Consider the following 23872-nt stretch of genomic DNA (forward strand, 5'->3'; position numbering starts at 1 on the left):
TATGAGTGACTTATACTGGTGTCATTTAGCAGCTCAAAGCAGACAAAGCGTTACCGGGTAGATTTCAGGTTCTGTTCTGACTAAGTAGCAAAGTGGGGGAGAACTGAGAGAGAGGGGGAGAGAGAGAGAGAGACAATAAAAATTTTGGGCTAAACGAAGCGGAAAGTTCCTGCTAAGAAAACGGTTGCCAAAAAAACCTGAACTGAACTGAGGAAGGTATAATCTTATACTTGCATACATGCTTACTGTTTTTCCCATTGGCAGTGACAGACTGTTTTTCAGCTAGGACCAAAAAAAAAACCAAAAGAAAAAAAAAGTGTCTGGTATAAATTGCTGTTTACGCTTGTGCCACTATACTAATGCCGATTTCTCAAAACAGTCGCTGTACATCTTTCGGATAAGTGTTGTAAAGGGTATTTTTTCACATTGTTCTCAGTGACAGTATTACAGTGGAACCAAACATTAGATGCCAAGTTTTACTCGTCTGTTCTCAAGGAACCTTCAACTGAAATGTGCTGATGCGTTATCAGACAACACTATAGACACTGGCCCCTTGCTTTGTAGAGTGTGAAGACCTGGTGAGGTTACTCATAGCAAGAGTGTCTGAAAGACAACTGAAAGTAGCCGTTGCTTTTGAAACTGACACGTTCACCTTTATGTACATGTTTGCCACCTCGTTAGAGACGCATATTGTGACTGAAAGTCGTGCATTTTTTTTTTTTTTTTTTGCATATACCACCAGTATTAGCAAACTGTAGACAATCTTATATGGGGAAATTCAGGAGTCAGATGAGCTGTTTCATGTGCAGATTAGATGCGTAATTTCATTTCACTGCTCATGTAAGCTTACTTTTAGACACGTTTTCATATTAATTGCCTAGAGAGTAAAATTGCAAGTTGGTTTGCTGATGTTATCTTGCATAATTCTCTTTCAGATGTGTTGTACGTTTTGGCCATAAGGAAGGGTAGTATAGTGTGAAGGTACAGTGTAGGAAAGCAGGTCAGGTAATAGGAAAGCTGACTATAAATGTTGACTATAGAGAATCTGAAACTTTAGAGGATAGATGAAGGTGATGGGTGATGTGGATAATGTAGGTGATCTCTCGTGATGTCTGATAAAGACAGGTTGATACAAGTGATGCAAGTTAACTTGCTTGAGACATATAGGACGGATGGCAGAGGCTTCCATTTCAATTTTACATTCTTTTGCAGCTTATCTACATTCAGTTCAGATATGAATGACTGGTTACAAGCAAATTGGCAACAGTTTCCTCCCAAACAGTGGGAACAGTGGCTGTACACTAGCCTTATGGGAAATGCCAAAGTTGAGTATTATATTAGAATACAATGTTATTGTTTACAGTAGCTGAAAGTTACCCATATGGATGAAAATAGCTTCTGAGATGTCTATTTGTACAGATTCTGTTTCATAACGCTTTACTGAGACCCAGATTACACAAATAAGCAAAAGACAAAGCAGGAATAATAACCAAAGCCCATGTGAGGTCTTTGGCCACGGTGCACCCACAACGTTAGAAGATGGGGACCAGAAACCTCTCACGTATTCGTGAAATGTCGTCTTTTATCTTTTGTTAATATGTCAGAAAGCACACAGCTTAAGGACAAAGAGTAACGTCTTTGCTGATGTTTTTTTTTTTTTTTTTTAATTTTTTATTTTGGATACCCGCTGAGTTTAGGTAAGAGATGATGTATACGTTCATACTGTGTAACTGGTAACAAGCTTGTCCATTGTTATTCAGCACTGGCTTAGTGTTTCCTTATCCAAGATAAAGAATTGGAAGTTAAACAGTTGGGTCAGTAATAAGCTGCACTGTATGTTCATTCCTTTATTGCATATGTTGACGCCAGTGTTTTGAAAATCTTCTTTCTCTCTTTTTTTTTTCTTTTTTCTTTGGTATTGTTCGGGTATTTTTCTGATGTCAGTGTTCTGTATTAAAGTGAGCTTAAAAGACTTATTTTTTATCTGTTTGTATTAAAAAAATGTTTTCTTTTTTCCTCCCAACACAAACGTCATAATGTTAGTATGGTTGGCTTCATAAGATCAATGTGCTCGAAGAAAACATTTCTGTTACCTAAAATGTTAATATTTTGACATTTACTTTGTCAGGAAATTATACTGTTGTTAAATGTCAGAGTCTACAGTCTACTGCAGGTCTTATGTATTAATGAAACCTAGTCAGGCAAGTGTACACCTAACAATATTTTGTGGCATATGCATATCTCGGAATGGATTCAGAAGGAAAACTTGTTATTTTGGATGTTGTTTTTTTTGTATATTTTATAGTGTCTTTGTATTTTTGTTATGAGATCATTTTTATTGTATTTAGTTCACAAGCATTTGAATATTTTTCAATAATTTATATTTTATAAAAGACGAGATGCAGACAGCTGGTGCTTTCATGGGAATTTAAAGGTAGCGCAGGACAAAAATAATGTAGCTAATTTCTTTTTGTTTTTGTTTTTGAATTCATTTTTTATATAGAAAATAGACCTGTCTGCTAGAGGTAAAAAAGGCTGATGCTGGCCCATCAATGATTTCTGCTGGAAAGGTTTTATAAACTGTAGCTTCTATTTCCAAAATGTACTTAATGTACTTCAAAATGTTATAAAATATATGTGAAGAAAGATTTTATCACTGCGTGTGGTGTTTTTATTGTGAAAGTTCACATGAAAGGTTAACCATCTGCCTACCTAGTGTTTTCTTCACTTTGCTATATAGTTTAAATATAGATTTTGGTCACAGTTCAATGAGAGTATGGGTGTGAAATGTAGGGATTACATGCCATTATTGGAAATAACATATATGGAAATATTGTATGTATATAAGTAATGTGCTTTGATTCGCAGAGTCTCTTTACAGCTCCCTATATTCATACTTTGGCTTCAATACTGTTCTTGAACAGCAAACAACAACTAAATGATGAAATTTAATCATAGTGTTATTAATATTGCTGTTTGCATTTCCAGATATTGTGCTATTATCACTGTGATAATACTGCACAATAACTGGGCAGTAAAATAACAGCCCTAGTTTAGAGTTTTCACTCACCTGCAGATCACTTTGTAAAATATGAAGTGAAATTAAGAGAAACTTGTCAAAGTACATACCCCACACACTTTATCAGGTACAATTATTGAACTGCTTGTTAAAGTGATCTAATTAGCCAATCACATTGCAGCAACTCGGTGTATTTAGGTGTGGAGAAATGGTCAAGATGACCTGCTGAAGTTCCAACTGAGCATCAGAATGGAGAAGAAAGGTGATTTAAGTGACTTTGAATGAAACATGTAGCAGGCGGACTGGTCTAAGTTTTCAGAAAATGCTGATGTGCTGGGGTTTTCCCTGCACAACCATCTCAGGGCTTTTCTAAAGAATGGTGAAAATGAATCCTTCAAATTGTTCAGAAAGCATCAAATAACCACTGTTTATAACCAAGGCATGCAGAAGAATATCTTTTAATGCATAATATACTGTAACTTGAAGCATATGAGCTAGAGCAGCAGAAGACCACACTGGGTGCCACTTGTGTCAAATAAGAACAAGAAACTAAGGTCACAATTCACATAAGCTCAATAAAATAGCACACAGTGGAAAAGCGTCGGCTGTTCTGATGAATTTATTCCTGCTGCGACATTTGGATGGTAGCATCACAACTTGGCATTAACAGCATAATAATGTGGATCAATCTCACCTCAAATGTTCAGGGTGCTGGCAGTGTAATGGTATGGGGGATATTTTCCTGGCACACTTTAGGCACCAGCTGAGCATTATTTAAACACCTCAACCTACCTGAGTGTTGCTGCTGAGCATGTCTATCCCTTTATGACCACATTTTGCTCATTTTCTGGTGGCTGCTTCATGGTATCTCACAAAGCTTAAATAATCTCAAACTGCTTTCTTTTAAGATAACAGTGAGTTCACTGCATTCAAATGGCCAACACAATCATCCAATCAATCCAGTAGAGCACCACTGGGATGTAGTAGAACAGGAGATTCACATCATGGATGTGTAGCCAACAAATCCACAGCTGTGTGATGCTATCATATCAATATGGACCAAAGTCTCTGAGCGATGTCTCCAGCACTTTGTTGAATCTATGCCATGAAGAGTTCAGCCAGTTCTGAAGGCAAATGTGGGTATCGAATAAAGTCTCCAAAAAGCGTATGCCTGATGTGTTTATTAACGTATAGTTTTGATTTACTAATGAAGACAAACACAGAAAAATTGTTTGAGTAAAGACCTGATTCTGTAATAACCTCAAGGTCATAGTGGTACAAATTTGTCAAACACATTCATCCTTTGTACATATTGCTGTGGTGCTTCAAAGGAGGCGTATCGTTTCCCTTTGAAATACATTCCATCCATAGTGTGTCTGAGTTTTAACAATTGTGCTTCGTGCACACTGATGAGGTGACATAAAAATGAAACCAACACACTGAGGCTCATTCAACCCTTCAAATTAATTCCACTCTAGATAAAAAAAAACAAACATGCAAGGCTGTTGCCTGCTGCCCACAGCTGTTTGGCTCCACTATAACAAGCTAAAGTTACAAAAATAATCGTTAAACATATTTTTGTATTTTTTTAAAATTTGATATGTTATTTTTATTATTTCAGGGAGTTTAAATGTATTTATTTAGACAAGTATATTTTATATTGGCAGTTGTACTCCTTACAATAGACTGCCATGTAAAAAAAAATATGTAAAGTGATAAGATTCATGATATGATAGAGCTGTCTTCTGACAAAATTAGACCCATATTCTTCTCTTGGATCAGTGTTTTGTGTTCTTGGCAGAGGACAAGCTGAGGTTACGCAGGTGGGTCTTCTCTTCTTCCACCTCCCTCTCTCTGACTGGGCTGATGATCCAAAGCAGACACATTCACGAGGCAGGTTTTTAAAATACTTCACCAGACAGTGCATGTTCCAAGAGACCTGGAACGAAACCCAAATCATTATGATACTACTCATACCCACCTCTTCCTCATCCAGAGACACAAAGCTGGCTCACGCAGACACAGTACTCTTTCTCCCCTTTTGTGCCTTATTCAAAGAAACCTTCCACTGATTTAAGCAGTGTCTCAAGGTGGGAAAAAAGAAAACTGAGACAGAAAAGGAAAAGGAAAAGGCGACCTGTGTTCAAAGTGAGAAGTGTAACACCTGTCAGTCTCGGAAGGATATTAGATCATTTCTCCATTTTCTGAGGTTCTAAAGTAACTTGCAATTAACTGTCGAGCCATTTTGTGTTCAGACAAAGGCTATTGCTTCATCATTACATTTACAAATGTATGAATAATAATGACTGCAATATATGCAAATGCAATGTATGTATTATCTAAAATCTGTAACATGCCAACTGGTTAAATTACAAGATTTGTTTTTGATTTAAAGTAGTACACATTTAAATGCAAGACACACACACACACACACACACACACACACACACACACACAAACAGTAAGAGATTAGACAGTTAAAGGGCTTACTTACTCATCAATAGCTATATTAAGTATTTTCTAAAATATTTTAGGATTAGTTGCAGAGACATATGTGACACTTATACATGTAAATTTAAATACACACAATGTGCCCTTTGCCTTGGATCAAGGAGCAGCATAGCATCCAATTGTAATTACAGGCAGAATAGTTGCTGCGCCAGATTACAGAATCAATTTCAACAAATCCCAAATAACAAGATGTGACAGATGTTGCAATGTTGTCTGGTCCCTAAGTAACATAGTAATTTTTAATAGATTAAGTAAATCACCCTTTGGCTCATTTAATCAGTCAAACTCCTCAGAGTTTGTGAATGGAACTAGAACAAGTTGTGGTGACACTATAGTATTTGTACTCTATCAGTTTTTCGTATTAGACTACATGTATACAGAGTTAGAACATCTAAATGAACTGTGAAGAAAGCAGTAGAACTGGAACAACCATAAATCCAACACTGGAAGGCAAAGCATGTAATACAGTCTACATGTTATTATATGTCATATAATATGGAATATATAATATGTCACTCAACATATTATTGTAGGGTCTTTATCTCAAAATATAAAGTGCCTTAAACTGATTGTTATTGTAAACTGAACTCCAAAATCTTTTCCAACTTTTAATTTCTTCTGTAGCTCAATCTTTAATGTTAATGACCTAAAATTCTGCTGTGGACAGAACATAACTACATCTATCTTCACTGCCCAACATTATATCCTCTTCATTGAAACAGAATCCCTGTGACGCACGAGACAACAGCTCAGTGGTTCCATTACGCAGTTTTGAAATACAACCAATGTGTCCCTGTGGGCCCTTATGGCCCAAAAGAAAAAAAAAACTATTATCAGAGGACAAATTCATGTCCTATTGCCCTTCAAAGTTGTGCTGTCTTGTGTTACTATAGTATGCAGGCACTAACATAAACAGAGTTAAAACCCTTGTCTCAAAAAGACCCTGCTAAACGATTATGGGGGTTTGCCCTGGTCTATCTCAAAAATAGACTATCATGGAAAAGTGAAGGTGATTTTAATTACACTTCAATTTATTGTTTTTAATATATATATCTCAAATATTTTCCAAGCTCAAGCAACAAAGTTTTATACAGAAATGTTTACCTTGTAAAAAGGTGTGTTGATTTATGCATTGATTTATTGATGCTCCTTTACAACAAATTACTGCATCAGTGTGGTGTGTTATGAAGGTGTTACTGCTAAGGTGTTACTGAAGTTGCTTTCATAGTGGCCTTCATCTTCCTCTTGACAGTTCAGGCCAGGTTAGTTGGGTCAAATACAGTAATAACATGGTTAGCAAACCTTTTCATAGTTTTGGCATGGTAGGAAGATGCTAAAAAAGAAAATCTGCATCTCTGTAAAGGTTGTCAGCAGATGGAAGCACGAGTTAATCTAAAATCTACACTTAGATGACTATGTTGACTTTGGACGTGATAAAACACTGCAAACTGACACCACAGGTCATTGCAACGCAATTCACCACAGAAAGCAGAAACTTCAAACACCTTGGATTCTGTGACTTTCCGCTCCTCTTCTAGACTGTATGGCCTTGATTTCCAATGATGAAATGCAAAACTTTATCTTTATGTGGAAAGAGACACTTCTTGTGGCTTTGTTGAGGAGTGCTTAACATTAGGAATGCAGAGTAGCCTTGATGTACTCAAACTAGCTTAGTGCACTCTTTGTGAAGCTCTCCCAAGTTTTTGAAATAACTTTTTGAGACATGTGTACCTTTTGCTACCACACTTTCCTGTCCACGAAACCTTCCATTAATTTACTTCAGTACAGCACTCTACCAACAGCCAGCCTTTTCAGCAATCATTTTTATGGCTTACCCTTCTTGTGGAGGCTGTTGATAACTATCATCTGGACAGCTGTCAGGTCAGAGTCTTCCCATGATTGAGGGTGTGTGTAATGAACTGGACTCAGAGATACAGTTTTTGCTAGTAAATCATGCTGAATCCTACACACTTGGCCTTTAACCTTAGTATGGAATATATCAGACAAAACATAATGGATTAATTTGCCCAAAGTTAACAACAATGAGGATACAACAGATTTTCCAATAACACCAGAATAGCTTCACTGCACCCTGGTATGAACTGCCCAAGTCTCTGGAACTACTAGAAATATCACCCATCAGTCTTTTAAGAAACATTTCCTCTTTTGGTGTTATTTTGATTGTGGCGAGTGCTGTCTAGCATGTTGGTTTCAAAATGTCAAATAGGTGTTAAACCATGTTGAAGTCGTTTTCATGAGAACAAAAAATAACTTGAAGAATGGTAAAAGGTTTGTAGAGACCAGTGCTGTTCAATTGCATATTAACTTTTTTTTTTCTTACCCAATACAAATTGTACATAATGGGGACTTCTAGACAAATCAATGAGAAGTGACAGTGATAAGAAAACTCTTTTAGTTACCGGTGTTATGGTCTCGAGGATAGACGCACACGCTCCCTTCCTCTCACTCATTGTATTGTTATGTTTGAGACGTGTTGAACCGCATGTCTTAGCAGGTGTGTGCTGACTGTATTATGCAGGCTTATGAAGGGCAGATCCAGGCCATCCCCTGCTTTGGATGGCAATTTGCATTTTTATTGCCATTGTCACATCCTCAGTTAATACACCATTGACTCCTGGTGCCACCCCTGAACCTGACGGCATCACCTCGCTATCCCACCCGAAATGAGAGTGCCTGCAGGGCCCTGGATCTTCATCGACTGGAGCTCAGGTACCAGTCGACCTGGCATTCTGAGACGGAAATTGAGTGTCTTCTCATGTTAATGTGGACTTTCCATTAGGAAAGATGATTGATTTGTGCTGCGTCGTTGCTGTGAATAGGCAATAGACTGGCACAATAAAAGAGTGAGATGGAGCTTTGTGTGCAGGTGAGGCCATATGTGAACTAGACTGTGACTGAATCTGGGTGCTGAAGATGGAGTGAGAGGGGGCTGGGGGCAGAGACGAACAGAGAGATGAGAGATGGAATAGAAAGAGTTGAATGCAGGAGGGTGAAGGTTAGGAGGTGAAAAGGAGCAAAGGAGCAGTTGAAGGTTTAGAAGTGTGAAGGGATGGGGAGATGATAGTGCGAGGAAACTCTCATTCGCATTCATTTGAGCCGACTGGATGACAGAAAAGAATTAGAGGTCTTAAAGACATTTTTCTTATTCTTCTAAGGTTTCTTTTTGTGAGGCAGTTGAATGAATAACAACTTGAAAAGCAATCCATTTCAAATGTATAAATCTGTAACACAGTGCTAATGTATTCACTGTCAGCTTGTACATGCACTGAGAGTTCATCTGGATTAAAACATGCTTTGGTCACTGTCCAGTTAACCAAGCAAATGTTTTCGCTTTCTTTTACTGTGAGTTGAGTGGGATTCAGCAACTTTCCCAGGACATCTGCTCCCAACGCCCACGTTCACGTCTTCATCCAATAGAAGTGCTTAGTTCACCCCAAAGACCAGAGGGTGCTCTGCAATGATTGGTTGCCTGGGCCAGGGCCCAGAAAGGGAAGGCTGAGCCCTGAGAATTTTCCGAAACATTTTCTTTGCTGTCTTGGCTTTCGCCAACATCTGTTTCCAATCAACGTTAGTAAAAAGGCGGCTTTTCTTTCTCCCTGCTGTCTGGGGTGCACACACATGGACATATTACACCAGACACATACACATACGCACTATTCTCAGTCATCTGCATTCCGACTTGTTAACATAGAGGAAATTTTATGTTTTTGGCAACATTAAAGATACTTCTTAGTCGAGTTTATTTAATTATACCAGTGTAGTATTTTACTATCTTTACACAGACAATTTTATGCTGATATTTGATAGATAGCCATCATACATCATTATTCTGTTCATGAAATAGATCTCAGTGAATTGAGTGAGAGCAAACATTGTATAAATTGGTAACATTTTCTAAATGTACACACTCGAACACATGTTGAACATCCTTGCAACTGCTGTCCTCAGCACAGCGTCCTGTCTTTTTCGTGATTAGTACTGAAGTTCAGCTTCCTACCGCAAGTTTTATGTGTTTTGCTACTGCTTCTTACTTTCTATCTTTGAGTCACAGCTCTTCCCTCCTGTGTGGTCATTGCTGTTGCTTCCATTGTATCACTTTTGACTGCAAGTCAACAAACTCCAGAAAACCCTGCTTATTATAGCAGGTACTTTCCACAGATATTCAGAAATAACCATAGTGATTCACTGTATCCAAAGAGAAACACACAGTGTAAGCAGCAGTTCCTTCAGTTCTTAGCAATACCTCCCCATTAGTAAGGCTGCCTGTGTTATTTCTGCCAGCAAACTACTTAATAGGCTTTGGCCCCCTTGGCTATACAACCATGGGAGAAATAACTTGGAAGTTATAAGGCTGGTCAAGTGAAATTTAGGAGTTCTTGCAGACATTTTTTTGGAGCAGCTGGAGCAAACTGTAAAGGCCAGCCCAGCTACAAATCTAAGCATTTTTAAACAGGTAAATAAATGCTTACTTATGTTACCTTTGATGAAATACACAGTACTGAGATTGAAAGATGATTCAAACATGCTTGAATGTCATTATATTTACTTTTTGGTATTGTCTGAAATTACATTGTAAGAAATTGTTAGTATAACAACTGTGTCATTTAGTGTAGATAAAGTTATAACTACCAGCTGCCTGATTTTGAGCTTCCTCCCAATGACCCTTGACCCTGAAGGCTATTGACTTTGTGATCCTGCTCCTGCTGGGCACAGCTTGATTTACAGCGCAGTAGTTACTTGGTCTTTGAATGTAATCCTGGGTCAGACTGAGCTAATAAATCTGAAGTGTGCTACTTTTGTTGGTATTTTTTTTTAATTGTTTCCTTAAAGATTACATTTTTTAATCATAATTTTTTTTAATTTCATAGCCTCTTTATATGACTGTTACAGCATTTAAATATCCTGCCTGCAACACATAACACTGGGTTTATACTTCGGAACATGTTACAATGAGTTACATGTCTGTGTTAAAATGAAACTACAGGTGGTTAAGTGTGGAGGTTTGAAAGTTTACATGAGACTTAATGAACGTATGTATAATTCTGCAATGCAAAGCATTTGGAGAGAAGAAAATGCCAATCAAAAGTAGTAAGCATTGTGGAAAAGGAGAATTCATATCTCTGCTGACTTCTTGCTCTACAGAAGTGTATAATCATACCAATTACCAATGATTTTTTTTAACAGAGCCTTTATATTGCTGTCAATCTCTCCTTAGTTTGAATTACAAAAAAGTCACTTCCAATTACCTTTGCCCATGCCAGGCATTTCACAGATGAATGCCGAAAGAAAGAAAGGCTGATGATGGCGGAAGAATGGATTAAAAAAGAAAAAATGGCTAAGGGTAAGCTGAGGAAGCGTGAAAGGAAAGGTGTACACTTTGAATTCAATTTAAACCAGTTCCCACAGAAACCTCCCTTTGCATTTCAAAAAAACAAAGCAGGTTGATCAAGTGAAGATGTGTAATTTCCATGCTTTATTTGGGCTTTGCACACATGATTTGCACAAATAGAATCTTTTCCATCTCGGAGGTCCCTTTACCGAGGGCAGAATCTGAACCAAAAATTGAACCATTTCTTAAAGGTTGCCAAGCAATACATATTCACCATGCTCCAATGTAGCATTTCTTGTGCTTTATTTCCTGTTGAAAAGGTTTGATAACATCAGTGTTTAGTGGATTTTTACAAATGTATTTACTTCCTAATTGATGGTTTTCATGAGGGTCTTTTTATCCATTCAGTTCAGGGCTGTTCTTTTTTGAACAGCTTTTTTTTCGTAGCTTCCTTTAAGGAGGTAAAGGGGATTGACAGCTGATTAGAAGCAAATTATTGGTTTAGCACTCAGCTGCTCATTTGATGGTAAGCTGTAAATAATCAGTGAAAGCATTTCTGTTTAAATGAGATATTTTGACGTTGTCTTTAAAAACATGGTCAGTGTAAATACACCAAAGTGATATGTAAAGAATAAAGGAGAAACCAAGTTTCACAGCACCTGCTGATCTGCAGTTTGTAGTGAGTCATGAGAACTGGCATATGATGTGTTTCATGAGATGTCTCAGGCTCTGTTTTGGCTTACCTTCAGGGCAACGGGTCTGAGAAACTGTCTCGTGTGGGATGAGCCCAGCATATGATTTTTCTGAAAAGATAAATTAGATTGGCATTAAGCAAGAATGGCAGTGAGGGAATAATAGCATTATGATCCAAATATATTATTTACTGAGCAGCCTGAAAAGCAAACAAAAAGTTAAAATAACTAGAGAACTGATCGATTTTAGCATACACCCTTATGCATCTACAAAAATGACTGAAGCACACTGTTTAACCTTTAGCTCTTGAGAGTTTAGAGCTTTGTGTGAAAGGACAGAAACACCCAAGAATTGTGTGAAGGCATGTATATACAACATGAGTCTATCTGTGCTCTGATAACACAGTTAAATATATGGGGTTTTTTTTAAGTATCAGTGTTATAACAGCACTAAACAGAGGAAGAGTGCAAGCACTAAAAAGCTACAAGTATATTAGATAGGAAGAGGACTTCTAATCAGGTATGTATATGGATCATCACAGCATTATGTTGATACAGTCAGCTATAATTTGGTCAACAGAAAATATATTAACCTCCTAAGACCCGAACTCTTTCATGGCATGCATTTTTAATTTCTCTTTGCTATTTGGGCTGATTGGGACCTGATGAATGTAAAAACAAAGAATTATCTTTTTTTTTTAACCTGATTTTTGTTTCTGAGAAAAATGAAAACCACGTATGCGGACATTCGTTTTAATAGAACAGTATATAATTTCCTCGTAAGTGGATATTAGGCCCTTGCAGAGCAAAAGGTCCTAGTTAATGAATTTAAAAGAAAAGGAAGTTAATGAGAACATTAAAGATTCCACTAAATTCCTTCCTGATGTTATATAGCATCAATATCAGCTATACTTTGTAATTTATGGCAATTAGCAATTTTAGCATGCTAGCATGCTAAACTAAGATTGTGAATATGGTAAAAACAACGACAACAAAAAAAAAACCTCACCCTCTTTGTTTGCATTGCTACTGTAAACATGTTCTACAAAGCATGCTCAAAACACCACTGTGCCAAGTAGTCTCGGAGAGCCATTACTGTAGATGTTTGGTCTGCAATGCTTTATGTAATTATAATAATAGAGACATTTAGCAACTTGGATCTTCGCTGAACCGAAAAAAGCAACTTTCCCGGGCCGATAATGTCTAAGCTAAATTATTTCTATCTTGCCAAAGCAGACTGTCTGATCATGTTCCAGTAAAACAATTATAAAATCTCTATAACTCAGTTGGAGTAAATGCATCATGTCGATTATCCGCTATAGAAGACGTTTTAGGAGAGCTTTGAACAGATTTATTTTGGAGTAGACAAAGTCCCATGATTCCCCTCTCGACTTCCAAGCTTTATTTTTAGTTGTGTCGCCAAAAGTCAGCAAATACCTGCAAAATCATCCATCCATTCTCTTCCACTTGTCTTTATCAGGGTCATGGTGACAGTTTAAAATATGTGTGAAAGTTTAAAATGAAACGTAATTTCAACATTAAAGTCTAAACAAATATAAGGAAAACAATGACTAATTTCCTTGTTTTCAGGTGTACAGTAAGTGACATCAGTTATAAATATACATGACTATTTCTCCTTTAACTGTAACCACAGAACATTAGTCATTTTAATGAGCTACAAATACCCTTGAAACCCACAGTCAGCAACATCTTGCCTGTATATGCATTGACATGCTAAAAAACTCTCTGTGGTTGCTATGTAATCATGTGTTTACTGCAGGTCTGCAAAAATAGTCTTATTTTTTTTAACAATAATACTGGTGGTGTGCTCACATCCTCCCCTTTCTCACAGTGTGTGAGAGTCATATGACAATGTGCCAAAAAGCTCTTGTTCAGATAACCACAAACCAATCCCCACACCCCAACTCGCAATCACACACAGATACAGGGGGCAATCCATGCTTACGCTGCTTCCCCCAAGGCTATGACATTGCATGTATCTCGACAAATCCAAGAAACCTGAGTAAATAAACTGTTTTCCCAAGAATCCTTCTCTTTGACAGCACAAGCATGACTCTCCTTGTGACTCAGAACTAATGTAAAGCAGACACTTGGCGATCTGGTGCCAACTGGTCACTCTTTCACTGAGACAATGAAACTCAAAGATAGCATAAAGCTGTGGAGAGTGTGGAGGGGGAGTTTTTCACATGGCGTGGAGGGGAAAGCTACGCCTCAGGTCACAGAGTTTCCCATACAAAGATTTGCTCCCTCACATATGGACTGTGAATCAGTGCAAAACTCTCAGCTGAGAGAGGGGGTGTGTATGTGAACATATAGCAATCATGACGTCTGATTCCTAATTATCTGCACAAATAATAATAATAATAATAAAAGCCCTTTCCCCTTCTTGATTTGATCTAGTCTCATAAACACATTGTGACACAGAAGGTGCAAGCTGTGGAGAAATATTCCCATTCCTATGGCAAGAACTTCTCATGAAAACATGCAAAAGCCTTAAAATTATAATGCTTTCGAAGCCTAGATGAAGGTCAATGATCTCTTTTTCTCTTTCCTCATGTTTTGGAGTTCTTATCCTCTCTGCTGATGCAAAGTCGATTTATCCGTCATTGTGTGAGCATTTGCGTGTGTTTGGCTTGTTATTGCATTTGACACTGCACAGACACTCCTGCTCTTTGTCAGCATTACAAGGGAACAAGCCCGAGATTACTCACCGAGCCACCATGCAGTCCCTCACGCTTGCCATGGAGGTTGTGTAACTTTCAAATGTTAGCCACGCAGCTGGAGAAGAGTCATTAGACTTGAAGCGGTTGTCAACAGTAATGATTATAGCAGTGTCTTGTTACAAAAGCGGTAAGAAGGCAAGAAATGATATGGGTTTCAAGAACTGCAGGTCCGGCCCGGGAAAACAACTCTGAAGCCAAACAGATGCAGAGTGTATGGAGAGCTTTTTAAGTAGTAACACAAAGTCACGAGTCACTGATGCAATGCAGCCTTACTCATTCCCACTGCAACTTGTGTGGCAGTTTGTGTTTGGTCTGAGCCACGGTGAAACAACATGGTAAAGAAAACAATCATGAAGTGAGCCTTCTGTAACGAGCACAGCCTGGCCTGCTTGATGCTGCAGCTGAGAGGGCTCCAGTGATAGGTTTTAAGCCCGGACGTCTGCCTGAGCACGCTCAGTGGGACACCCTCCCCGTCTTTTCCCACATCACTGGGGGCCGGGGAAGGGGAGGTGGGGGGCGGTGCGGTGCGGTTGTGCTGAGGCGAGAGGTGGGCTCCTTGCTCTGCAGCAATCTTTTCGGGCTGTGGCTGGGAAACGCTACGGCCCACTGTTCTCACCATCTCCCCTGTAGCAACTAACCCAGGAGAGAGTGAACAAGAGGGGGGGCGGGCGGGAGCGGAGTTAGAGATGACAAGTGACACTGCTCGTGATTTTGGGGTAAATGTTTATTGAGAACTTGGAGGGATATTTGCTCAATTGGATTAACGTCAATGTTTCTCTATCGCAGACGTTTTTGTGTACGTCTGTTTCCAAGCCGAAGTGAATGACTCACCAGACAACTGCATAATATTATCAACTCAGCTGTGCCTACGCAACATGTGAGCCTCCTGCTTACATTTTAGCATGTATTCAGTGTCCAGACAGAAGTGTTGCTTGATTCACTGCACAGCATTTGATTTGTTTGACTTGAGCCTATTTGGCATGAGAGCATTGCGTTCATTGTTTTGTTTTGCCAGGTATACATCAGTTTATCTGCTCGTCCATAACCCCGGCAGAATTAGTGCCTGCATTTATTGATCAGTTTTATTCAATTGAATTCCGTTTTATTTATGTAGGGTCGAATCCCAACAACAGACGCATCAAGGCACTTTGTAATGACAAAATCTATATAATAATAATATATAATAACAGAAAACCCTGACCCGTATAAGCAAGCACTTGGCAAAAGGAAAACTCAGTTTGAACAGGCTTAGAGAGAGGCAGCCATCTGTTGCGATTGGTTGGAGGTGAGGGAGACAGGACAAAAGTTAGATTTGCACTCATCTGTAACTATTACATGCTGAAATATGAGCATTAAATCACTCCCAAATTACTCTTATTCTATTTATTTTTATTTCTAAATGGCTTTTTAATGATAAATAAGCAAACACTGATCCCTGTTGTGATCAGTGGGAAGCTACAAAATCAAATTTTGCCCAGATCTAATTACAGTTTTACAGAGTACAGTAACAAAGAAACTAAAACAAAAACCCTGTGTAAAAGCTTTAACCCACTTCGCATGTCCTTATAGTTTGTTAGGAAAATGGGAAATAGGTGGAGCAATTTATTGAAGTACAAAGTGCAAGAAACAGAGTTTGCAAAATGCTATTGCTAAAGGCCAGTCTAAAGAAACCAGTATTGGCTCAAGACTTTTGCACGTCACTGTACTTTTGTCTTATTTGTCATATAGTATGACATAAGTCCCATAGTGTGCTAACTATGAGACAAACAAGCAAGACAGAAAAAACAAAAGAAAACAAAACATACCTTCTGTTCGACAAGCTATGATTTAAAGTTCACCTTTCACTCATAAACTTGTCAGCTGTATGTCAGCAGAGTGCAGTGAATGGAAACAGTGGTTTTAGGCAACTGCGGCAGTCAGTTTGTGGGTGGGCATGAGCATTAAGTTCAGCTTGATTTGGAAAAATATCTATTGAGGATCATGACAAAATGTAAATTTTACTGCCCGTGACTTTTAAAAGCCTGAGGTGATATCCTGAGTGAATCTTCGTGGTTTACAATGTGACTGAGTGTTAAAAAATGAAGTTCAGTATGCTGCATAAAATGCTCGAGAAAACTGACACACAGGAGTGCCGTCTTGCTCACCCTTGAAGTAATGAAGTAGAAATCGATGTGTTTACCTAAAGCCGCTACGGCACTTTCAGTTTCTGCAAACGTGGTCATACCTCCCATGTTGCGAATGAGAACGAGTGGGCGGCAGTGGCAGCACAGATAAGGACTGGTAAGCAGGAGGAGGAGGTGGGGTAGAAGGGTGGAGGGGGCTGTGTTTTGGGGTCATTGACCAAGCAACCATTAGCAACTTGCTAAACAAGTTGTAAACACAATGTATTCGCAGTGGAGAGGTCACACATGCATATCAGCATGAACATGTACCTCTATTTATAGACACACACAAACACACGCAAAGTCGCAAACTCACACACAGGAATGAGCAAGAGGATATATTCTGCTGATTGCACAAACTCTACTTTTTATTTAGTTAGAACTGCTGTCTCTCCCTCCCTCTCTCTCTCTCTGTGTTGGACACACGCACACACTTTCTCACTAAAAGAAGCACATACAGGAAGTCATATGACTTTTTTTTTCTTCTCCCGCAAAGATGAACGCCTTTAACCAGCTCGAGGTAAAATATGAGCATTGTGACGGCCCTGCACCACAAAGCTCTCCAAACAACCATTTCTAAGAAAATGGAAAAAAAAACAACATTTTAATTAAAATTCTGGGGGGGACTGAAGCAGTGTAGTGTCAGTGTAGTGTGACATAATAAGTAGAAGTATAAATATAGTTCCTCAAACTTTCAGATGTCATTAAAAAAACAAATAAATAAAACCTGTTTTGACAGCGACTCACTACCTCTGTCTACCTCCAGAACCTCAAAGCCAATACATTTTCATCAGGACAGAGCTCACAGAAATGACATTTATAGTATAACCTCTACCAAACAGCTTCTGGTAAGATAGTCAAGCCAAGCATCCAAAATGTCAACAGAATTTAGAATTATTTATCACTCTGACAAGGCCTTACTAAATAAATGAACGTGGTAACATTGTTGCTTAATGCTGGAAACTGGGCGCTCTTGCCAATATAAGTGAAGTTGCCATAAAATTCATATGCAAACTTGCATGCAGGTACGTTACTATATGTAACTAGCGAGTGAGGGAAAAAAGACAGATCAGCATTGTTCGAAAGGAAACTCCCAAACCGCTCGGGGTTTTCTCACATTGCTGCATTTTTCATACCTTGTTAAACATATTTAGAACAACGTTTACATGAAGAAATCCGCACAATGTGCATTCGTCACAGTGCAGAAGTTAATGTTTACAAAAGAGTGATGAATAATAATCGCAGTGTTGATAGTGGTTGTAAAAATGGGGCTTTCGGGTTGGAAAGAGTGTAAACGCTTGTGCGGCTGGGACTCGGGGCTGTGCGAGCAATGGCAATTTCTAAAATATAAAGTTTATTTTTCATCATGAGTAGATGTCATCGGCAGGCTTTGTCAGAAATGAATGTCTGTGTTAGTGCTGATTAAGAACTGTGCTATTGGAAATACAGCACACGAAAGACAAATGTGTTGTACTAATGCTCCTGCTATTCTGAGTATATCTTGAATGATATCTATCAGCTTTTTACAAATTATATTTGACTAGGATCTTTGTTAAAGCTCTTTGGCCATATACCATATCATATACGTTTATAAATGTATCTTAGTACTTATTACTCTTAAACCGTATGCAGGAAATTCGGATGCATGGCAAATTCTAGCCATACAACTGCTGCAGAAATAAGAATGAATTCCAGGGGTGTACATCTAGAGGCAGTTTATAAATGATTGTATTACACTGAAGCCAGGAAGGTATTAATGCACAGCATCTGTGCAAGTCAAGGGTATGTATTTCTGACCCAAGTTGTGTTTTTTTATTTATCTATAAATGAATAAAGAGCTGATTTATCAAGTCACCTCTTGTGTTCTACGCTCTTTCATTCCCCTCCTCTCCTGTGGAGAATTAATCACTTGTCTGACACATCCACCAAAGCAGACAGGGAGGTAGACAGAGTGAGGGAGATAGTAAGAATGATGACGATGATGTGTGTCTGTTTGTGTGTGGGGGGGATAAGGGTGGCATGAGTCAAATTGAAAACATATCCTTTCAACATGTTCTACCTGAGCATTTCATCTGTAAAAAGAGGCCTGGGGGTAGTGCTAGTGGTGTCACACCGGTGGTTCAAAGGCCCAGCTCAATTCAGTGATGAAAAAATCAAGAAACCTAAACCTAAACTCCTCAGAACCCTAAACAACTTCAACAGCTGCCAAGACTCAGAAGTATCGCAAAACCTGATTCCCAGCACCTGCAACCCTTCAGACGGCTCTCATTAAAATTAAAAGAAGTGCATGGGTCAACACCAAGGACATACTCCTCCCCCTTTTAAGAAGAAGGACTTGTGAACCTATGGCCCTCGCCTTGTTTCTATATATATATATATCTGTGTCCAGGTGGGACTGGATGTAGATGTGGCACCTGATCACCTTTTTCTTTCTCTTTCTTTTTCTCTGCGTGTATGTGTGGTGTGTGTGTGTGTGTGTGTGTGTGTATTTGCTTTGAGCAAGAGTTTCCGTGCTCAAGCCTAACCCTTTCAGTGCCTGCTTATGCCTGATTCCCTGGAAACTCGATGAGGCTGAGCTGGAAATTCAATCAAACAGTGAAAAAACAGCTGCATGTGTGCATCTGAAGAGTGTGAGCCCTGTAATGATTTGGAAATCATATAACCAAACAACAACTGTAATTTCTTGATCCTTTTTTTCCCCTTGCAATGTGCACAAGATGTTAGCTGCTAACATTGCTTGTTTGGAATGGGAGCTCCCCAATCCGTCTTGCAGATCACCTGCTCTTTATGGCTGACAACAGAGGTAACTGTGGCATTAAAATAGCTTGGGGGTGGAGGTTTATATTTTTGTATGAAAACAGAATATGATACAATTCTATACCAAAAAAAAAGAAAAGAAAAAGAAACTGCTCCGTGATGATATTGCAGCTTGACCACATTATAGGCCCATTCATTTTAAGTGCTAGGGCAACAGGGGGTCATGTCTTATGAACCACTGGCAGGGTAGAATACCCCAGGCCCAGTGGGTTAACCTAACAGGAAACCTGGAGGATACACCCTATTAGGCCTCTACTTCCTGCTACTTTCAGGCATGTACAATTTATGAGCCGAGAGGTACAGTGCACCACTGCAGATCTGATGGATTTCCTCTCCAAAAGAACTGAGCCAGAGCATTCTATAAAAGAAAAATGATAAAAAAAAAAAAAAAAAAACAGTCCAAAAAAAAAAGAAAAGAGCCAGATAAGGTGAATAAAAGAACCATCTGCTGGGCACTCTGCAAAGCTTTGTGCCAAACGGTCTGGAAAGAATCACACATCTTGGCAGTACACTCTATAAATAAACTCTGATCCTTATAATTCAAATGAAATGTAGGAGGATATTAAATGGATCCTCTTGCCTCAAAGCCTCTTGCATATTAGTGCCAGTGGTTTTAATACAGCAAGAATCAAGAATAGGTGCTTATTAGAAATAACTCAAAACTAATAACAAAGATGGCTTTAGACCAGCTGCAGTCCTATATTGGCTCTCAAATCTATTTCGCAACAAACTGACTCCATTTATTGAAGAGAGTTTATTTTCTGTGAAAATGCTTTCAAATGAATAAGCAGGAAAATGACATAACTTCAGCATCATAGTGATGCAGGAATAGAAAGCCACAAACACAGCAGAGCAGTGAAAGACATAGGACCCAGTGGATTTCTACAGTAGGTGTTTTTGTGCGCTAGAATGATTACCTACCAATGTTGTATGGCTGCAAAAGGGCAATGAACATCCCCCATTCCTCGCCCCAAGTGTTCCTCTTAACACACATACCTCTGTTAAAGTTCACATCTTAAAGTTTTTGCAGTTTGCTTTGGGGTTTAAAAAATCTGCATAAACTACCGTGTGTACGGTCCTGGGTTTTTTTTGTGTGTGTGTGGGTGACATACATTTGCCAAACCATCAAACAGCGTCTCCTGTAATCTGTCTGAAGCTTTCAGACACTTCACTTTCATGACGAAACATGTGCGTCTTCTCCCCCACCTTGTCGTATAGCACCTCGAACAACAGAGACGTTGTGCTGTGGTAGATTTTCTTTTTTTGTAAATCACAGAAATCGAGTGCATGCTGTTCTGAAGGCAGATGAAATGCTACTACTATTAGTGCTACTGCTGCTAAAAATAACAATTATATAAATAATGAAAAATTAGGAAAAATAATTCATCAAAAAAACAATGGAAAAATGTAACTTCTAGGAATGGAAATAGAGAACCAGTTCTTGTAAAGAACTGGTTGGTTGCCAGTTGTTCAGTTCCTTGCAATGTTAGTCAATTCCAGTTATGAGTTCCACTAATGTCAGGATGCATTTACATGATGACGTGGTCCGTATTTTGGTTCAGAACATATCCAACATGGAGCTGAGGCAGAAGTGCTCTAAAGCATAGTTCTATTTCACAAGCAAAGACAACGTGACGAATGAAAACACGGACAAACATTTCTCCCCAAAGCATGTAAGTAATTTGCACGAATGTAATGTCTTTGATACACTGCCTAGCGATGTTGGTGACTCTCAAAGTGGAACTTAGAACACAACATCCTATGTCTTTAGCCTTTAACTGAAAGAATAGGAGAAGGCCGGTTATCTTCAGCATTTTAGCTTTTACAGTTTGAGCTTGGCATGAAGACGCAATAACAAAAATCCACTGATGGGCAGAATGGTCTGCAGGTGATCTACTAACAAAGGACTCATTTATATACAATGACATCACAAACCTTTGGACATGTTGCTTTAATCACCCCCTACACTCTGAGGTAGTACTCAGCTGTAACGGAAAACAACGTAAACCGAGTCGAGTCGAGTCAACTATTCTTATTTTTTAATGCCAGTTTTAATTTGTTCTAATCAAATGCAAAATGTTTGTAGATACTTTACATTAAACATGTAATGCAAAACAAATCAATTTGTACTACATTTTTTTCTCTGAGAATCGATAAGTGATATCGATAACGAAATCAGAGTTGCAAACTTCTTATCAGTTTCCATCCATACTAACTTTATTACAGCCTACCACTTCTGTATTGGTATCACCATCAGTAGACAAGCAGAATCAGGATAAATGGACAAGAATAAACGGCAAAAAGAGACATGAGAGGAAGGATAGCAGGAATGAGGTTACGTTGAGTTCGAAGGGGATTTAAGAGGGAGGATGACTGGTTGGACAGTTGTGTAAAGAAGTATATCAGGAATAGGAGGATGAGACAGGAGATAGGCAAGCAGTCTCCACGGCTGTCAGAGATGATAGACCAACTCGGCATCTCGTAAGAGCCTGTCTCTGACTTTTATCAAGGTGCAGTAAAACACTGATCTCTGCATGGCTTAGATACAAACACGGTAGATCGCTTTTTCTTTCCCTTCTGCAAATGAAGTGGTAGAATATAGTTAGGCCCCAGTCCACGGGGATGCCTTTAAACATTAACCATAAGTAGTGAGTAGAGAGTGCAGGTAAAACAACAAAATTACTAAAAACTTAATGATAACTTTACCATTGTCCAGCAAACACAGCTGTTCGAAAAAAAATATGTATGTGGGTGAAACATTTGATGATTTTGTCAAATGAGCTGTAGTCATGATGAAAAGAAAGAGCAGTCACTGTCAATCCACCAGCTCACCCTGTTCAACCTGAGATAAATATGAAACACACAACATATTACACTGTGTCATTAGTGCTTTTAAAAGAAAGACTGCACCAAAATACAGCAGTGTGTCAAAAAAAAATCCCCATGACTCAGTAGCTTATAGGACCACTATTAGCAGCACTAACTTGATGTAATTGGTTCGTCTATGAATATCAGTTGCTAACATTGTTGTGAAGGAATTTTGGCCTACTCTTCTTTACAGTGTTGCTGCAGTTGATTTAAGTTTGTAGGCATTTCTTTTTGCACAGGTCTCATAAGGTCCGATGACAGGATTCAATCAGGTTGAGGTTTAGACTGGGCCATTCAAACACCTAGATTCTTTTCATTTTCACGTATTCTGTTGTAAATGTGCTGCTGTACTGGAGATTATTGTTCTGTTCTAAGACCCAATTATGACCAAGCGTTAGCTGACAGATGGCCTCACATTTGACTCTACAATACTTTAGTGCATAAAAGAAAACATGGTGAACTCAAATGCTTGACAACTGGTATGAGGTGTTTGTGCTGATGTGCTGTGTTTGGTTTTTGCCAACATGGCACATCTCCATTTTGGTCTTGTCAGTCCAAAGGACATTGTTCCAGCAGTCTTGTGGCTTGTTCAGATGCAACAGGCTGTGCTGCCATGATCCTTTTAGACAGATGAGGCTTTCTCCTGGCAACACTTCCACTATCTTTAAGAATATTTCTTTCTCACTGTGGAAGAATGGACTTCAACTTTTTTACAAATGGCCTTATAATCCTTCACAAGTTGAAAGGCAGCCTAGGCCTATTGATAAATAACTCAGGGTGGATTCACATGATCCAACCCTAACTATACATTTGATCAATTAAAATCCTATGCAGTTTAATTTTATTTATATAGCACTAAATCACAAAAAGGTACTTTATATTATAAGCTAAAGACCCTACAATAAAACAGAGAAAATCCCAACAATTAGAAGACTCCCTATGGCCCTATATTCGGTTTAACCTTGCCACTTGTTATTTTTATGAGCTTTTCTTTTTTGTTTAAATTCTTCTACAGAATAAATTAAAGATTTTATTATCCCATCTAGTTCAACAGATTCTATTTCAACTGAGACTAAAATACAAATAATATCTATTTTGATATTGCAAATAACTTGATGCCATCACAGTATTGCAGTTTTTTACTGAATCGTCAATTTTGCTGTTTGTTTTCGAACATGCTAATAATGCATACATGCATCAGGCGCTGGAGGCATGAGAACTGAAAAGTAGACATACAGAACTTCTCAGCTCTATAAATGTTGTTTTAGCTTTGTTTCCGGTGTACGCTAGAATACTTGCACACATTCCAAAGTCAATCCTACTTCATACTGTTGTATTAAGATATTTTTGTTTTTGTTTCATTTGTTGTTAACTGAATCTCCATTAACAAGGTTGTGTACGTGTCTAAGCTCTGAAGTGTTTGTCAAATATCACATCAGATATTAAACTAATGATGAAGTCATTTTCCATATCGAAGTCTAAATTAGCACGACTCCCATTGGCTGTCTTCCAAACTGTATCTTAAACAAACAAAGGACACCATTATTTAACGAAATAAGCAGTGATTGTTGTCACGTAGGCCTCAGTGACTTAGCTTCAGTCGTCTGAGTCAGTTAGCTGCACCTTGATACAATACAAATACATGTCCTCTGAATAAGAAGATAACCAGCAAAAAAAAAAAAAAGAAAAGAAAATCCTCCTGTTTGCCC

At 38.5% G+C, this 23872-nt stretch overlaps 1 long non-coding RNA gene across 1 annotated transcript in view; it reads right to left on the reverse strand.

The window, feature by feature from the left end:
• Positions 1-1647: 1647 nt before the first annotated feature.
• The window catches only part of LOC146504144 (uncharacterized), a 60640-nt gene continuing 38415 nt past the window's right edge, over positions 1648-23872 (reverse strand). The window contains exon 3 of the long non-coding RNA XR_014868685.1: positions 1648-11683. This is a non-coding gene — a long non-coding RNA (uncharacterized LOC146504144). The remainder of the gene's footprint in view (positions 11684-23872) is intronic.

Source organism: Neolamprologus multifasciatus, chromosome 14 (genome assembly GCF_963576455.1).
Source record: "Neolamprologus multifasciatus chromosome 14, fNeoMul1.2, whole genome shotgun sequence".
NCBI lineage: Eukaryota > Metazoa > Chordata > Actinopteri > Cichliformes > Cichlidae > Neolamprologus > Neolamprologus multifasciatus.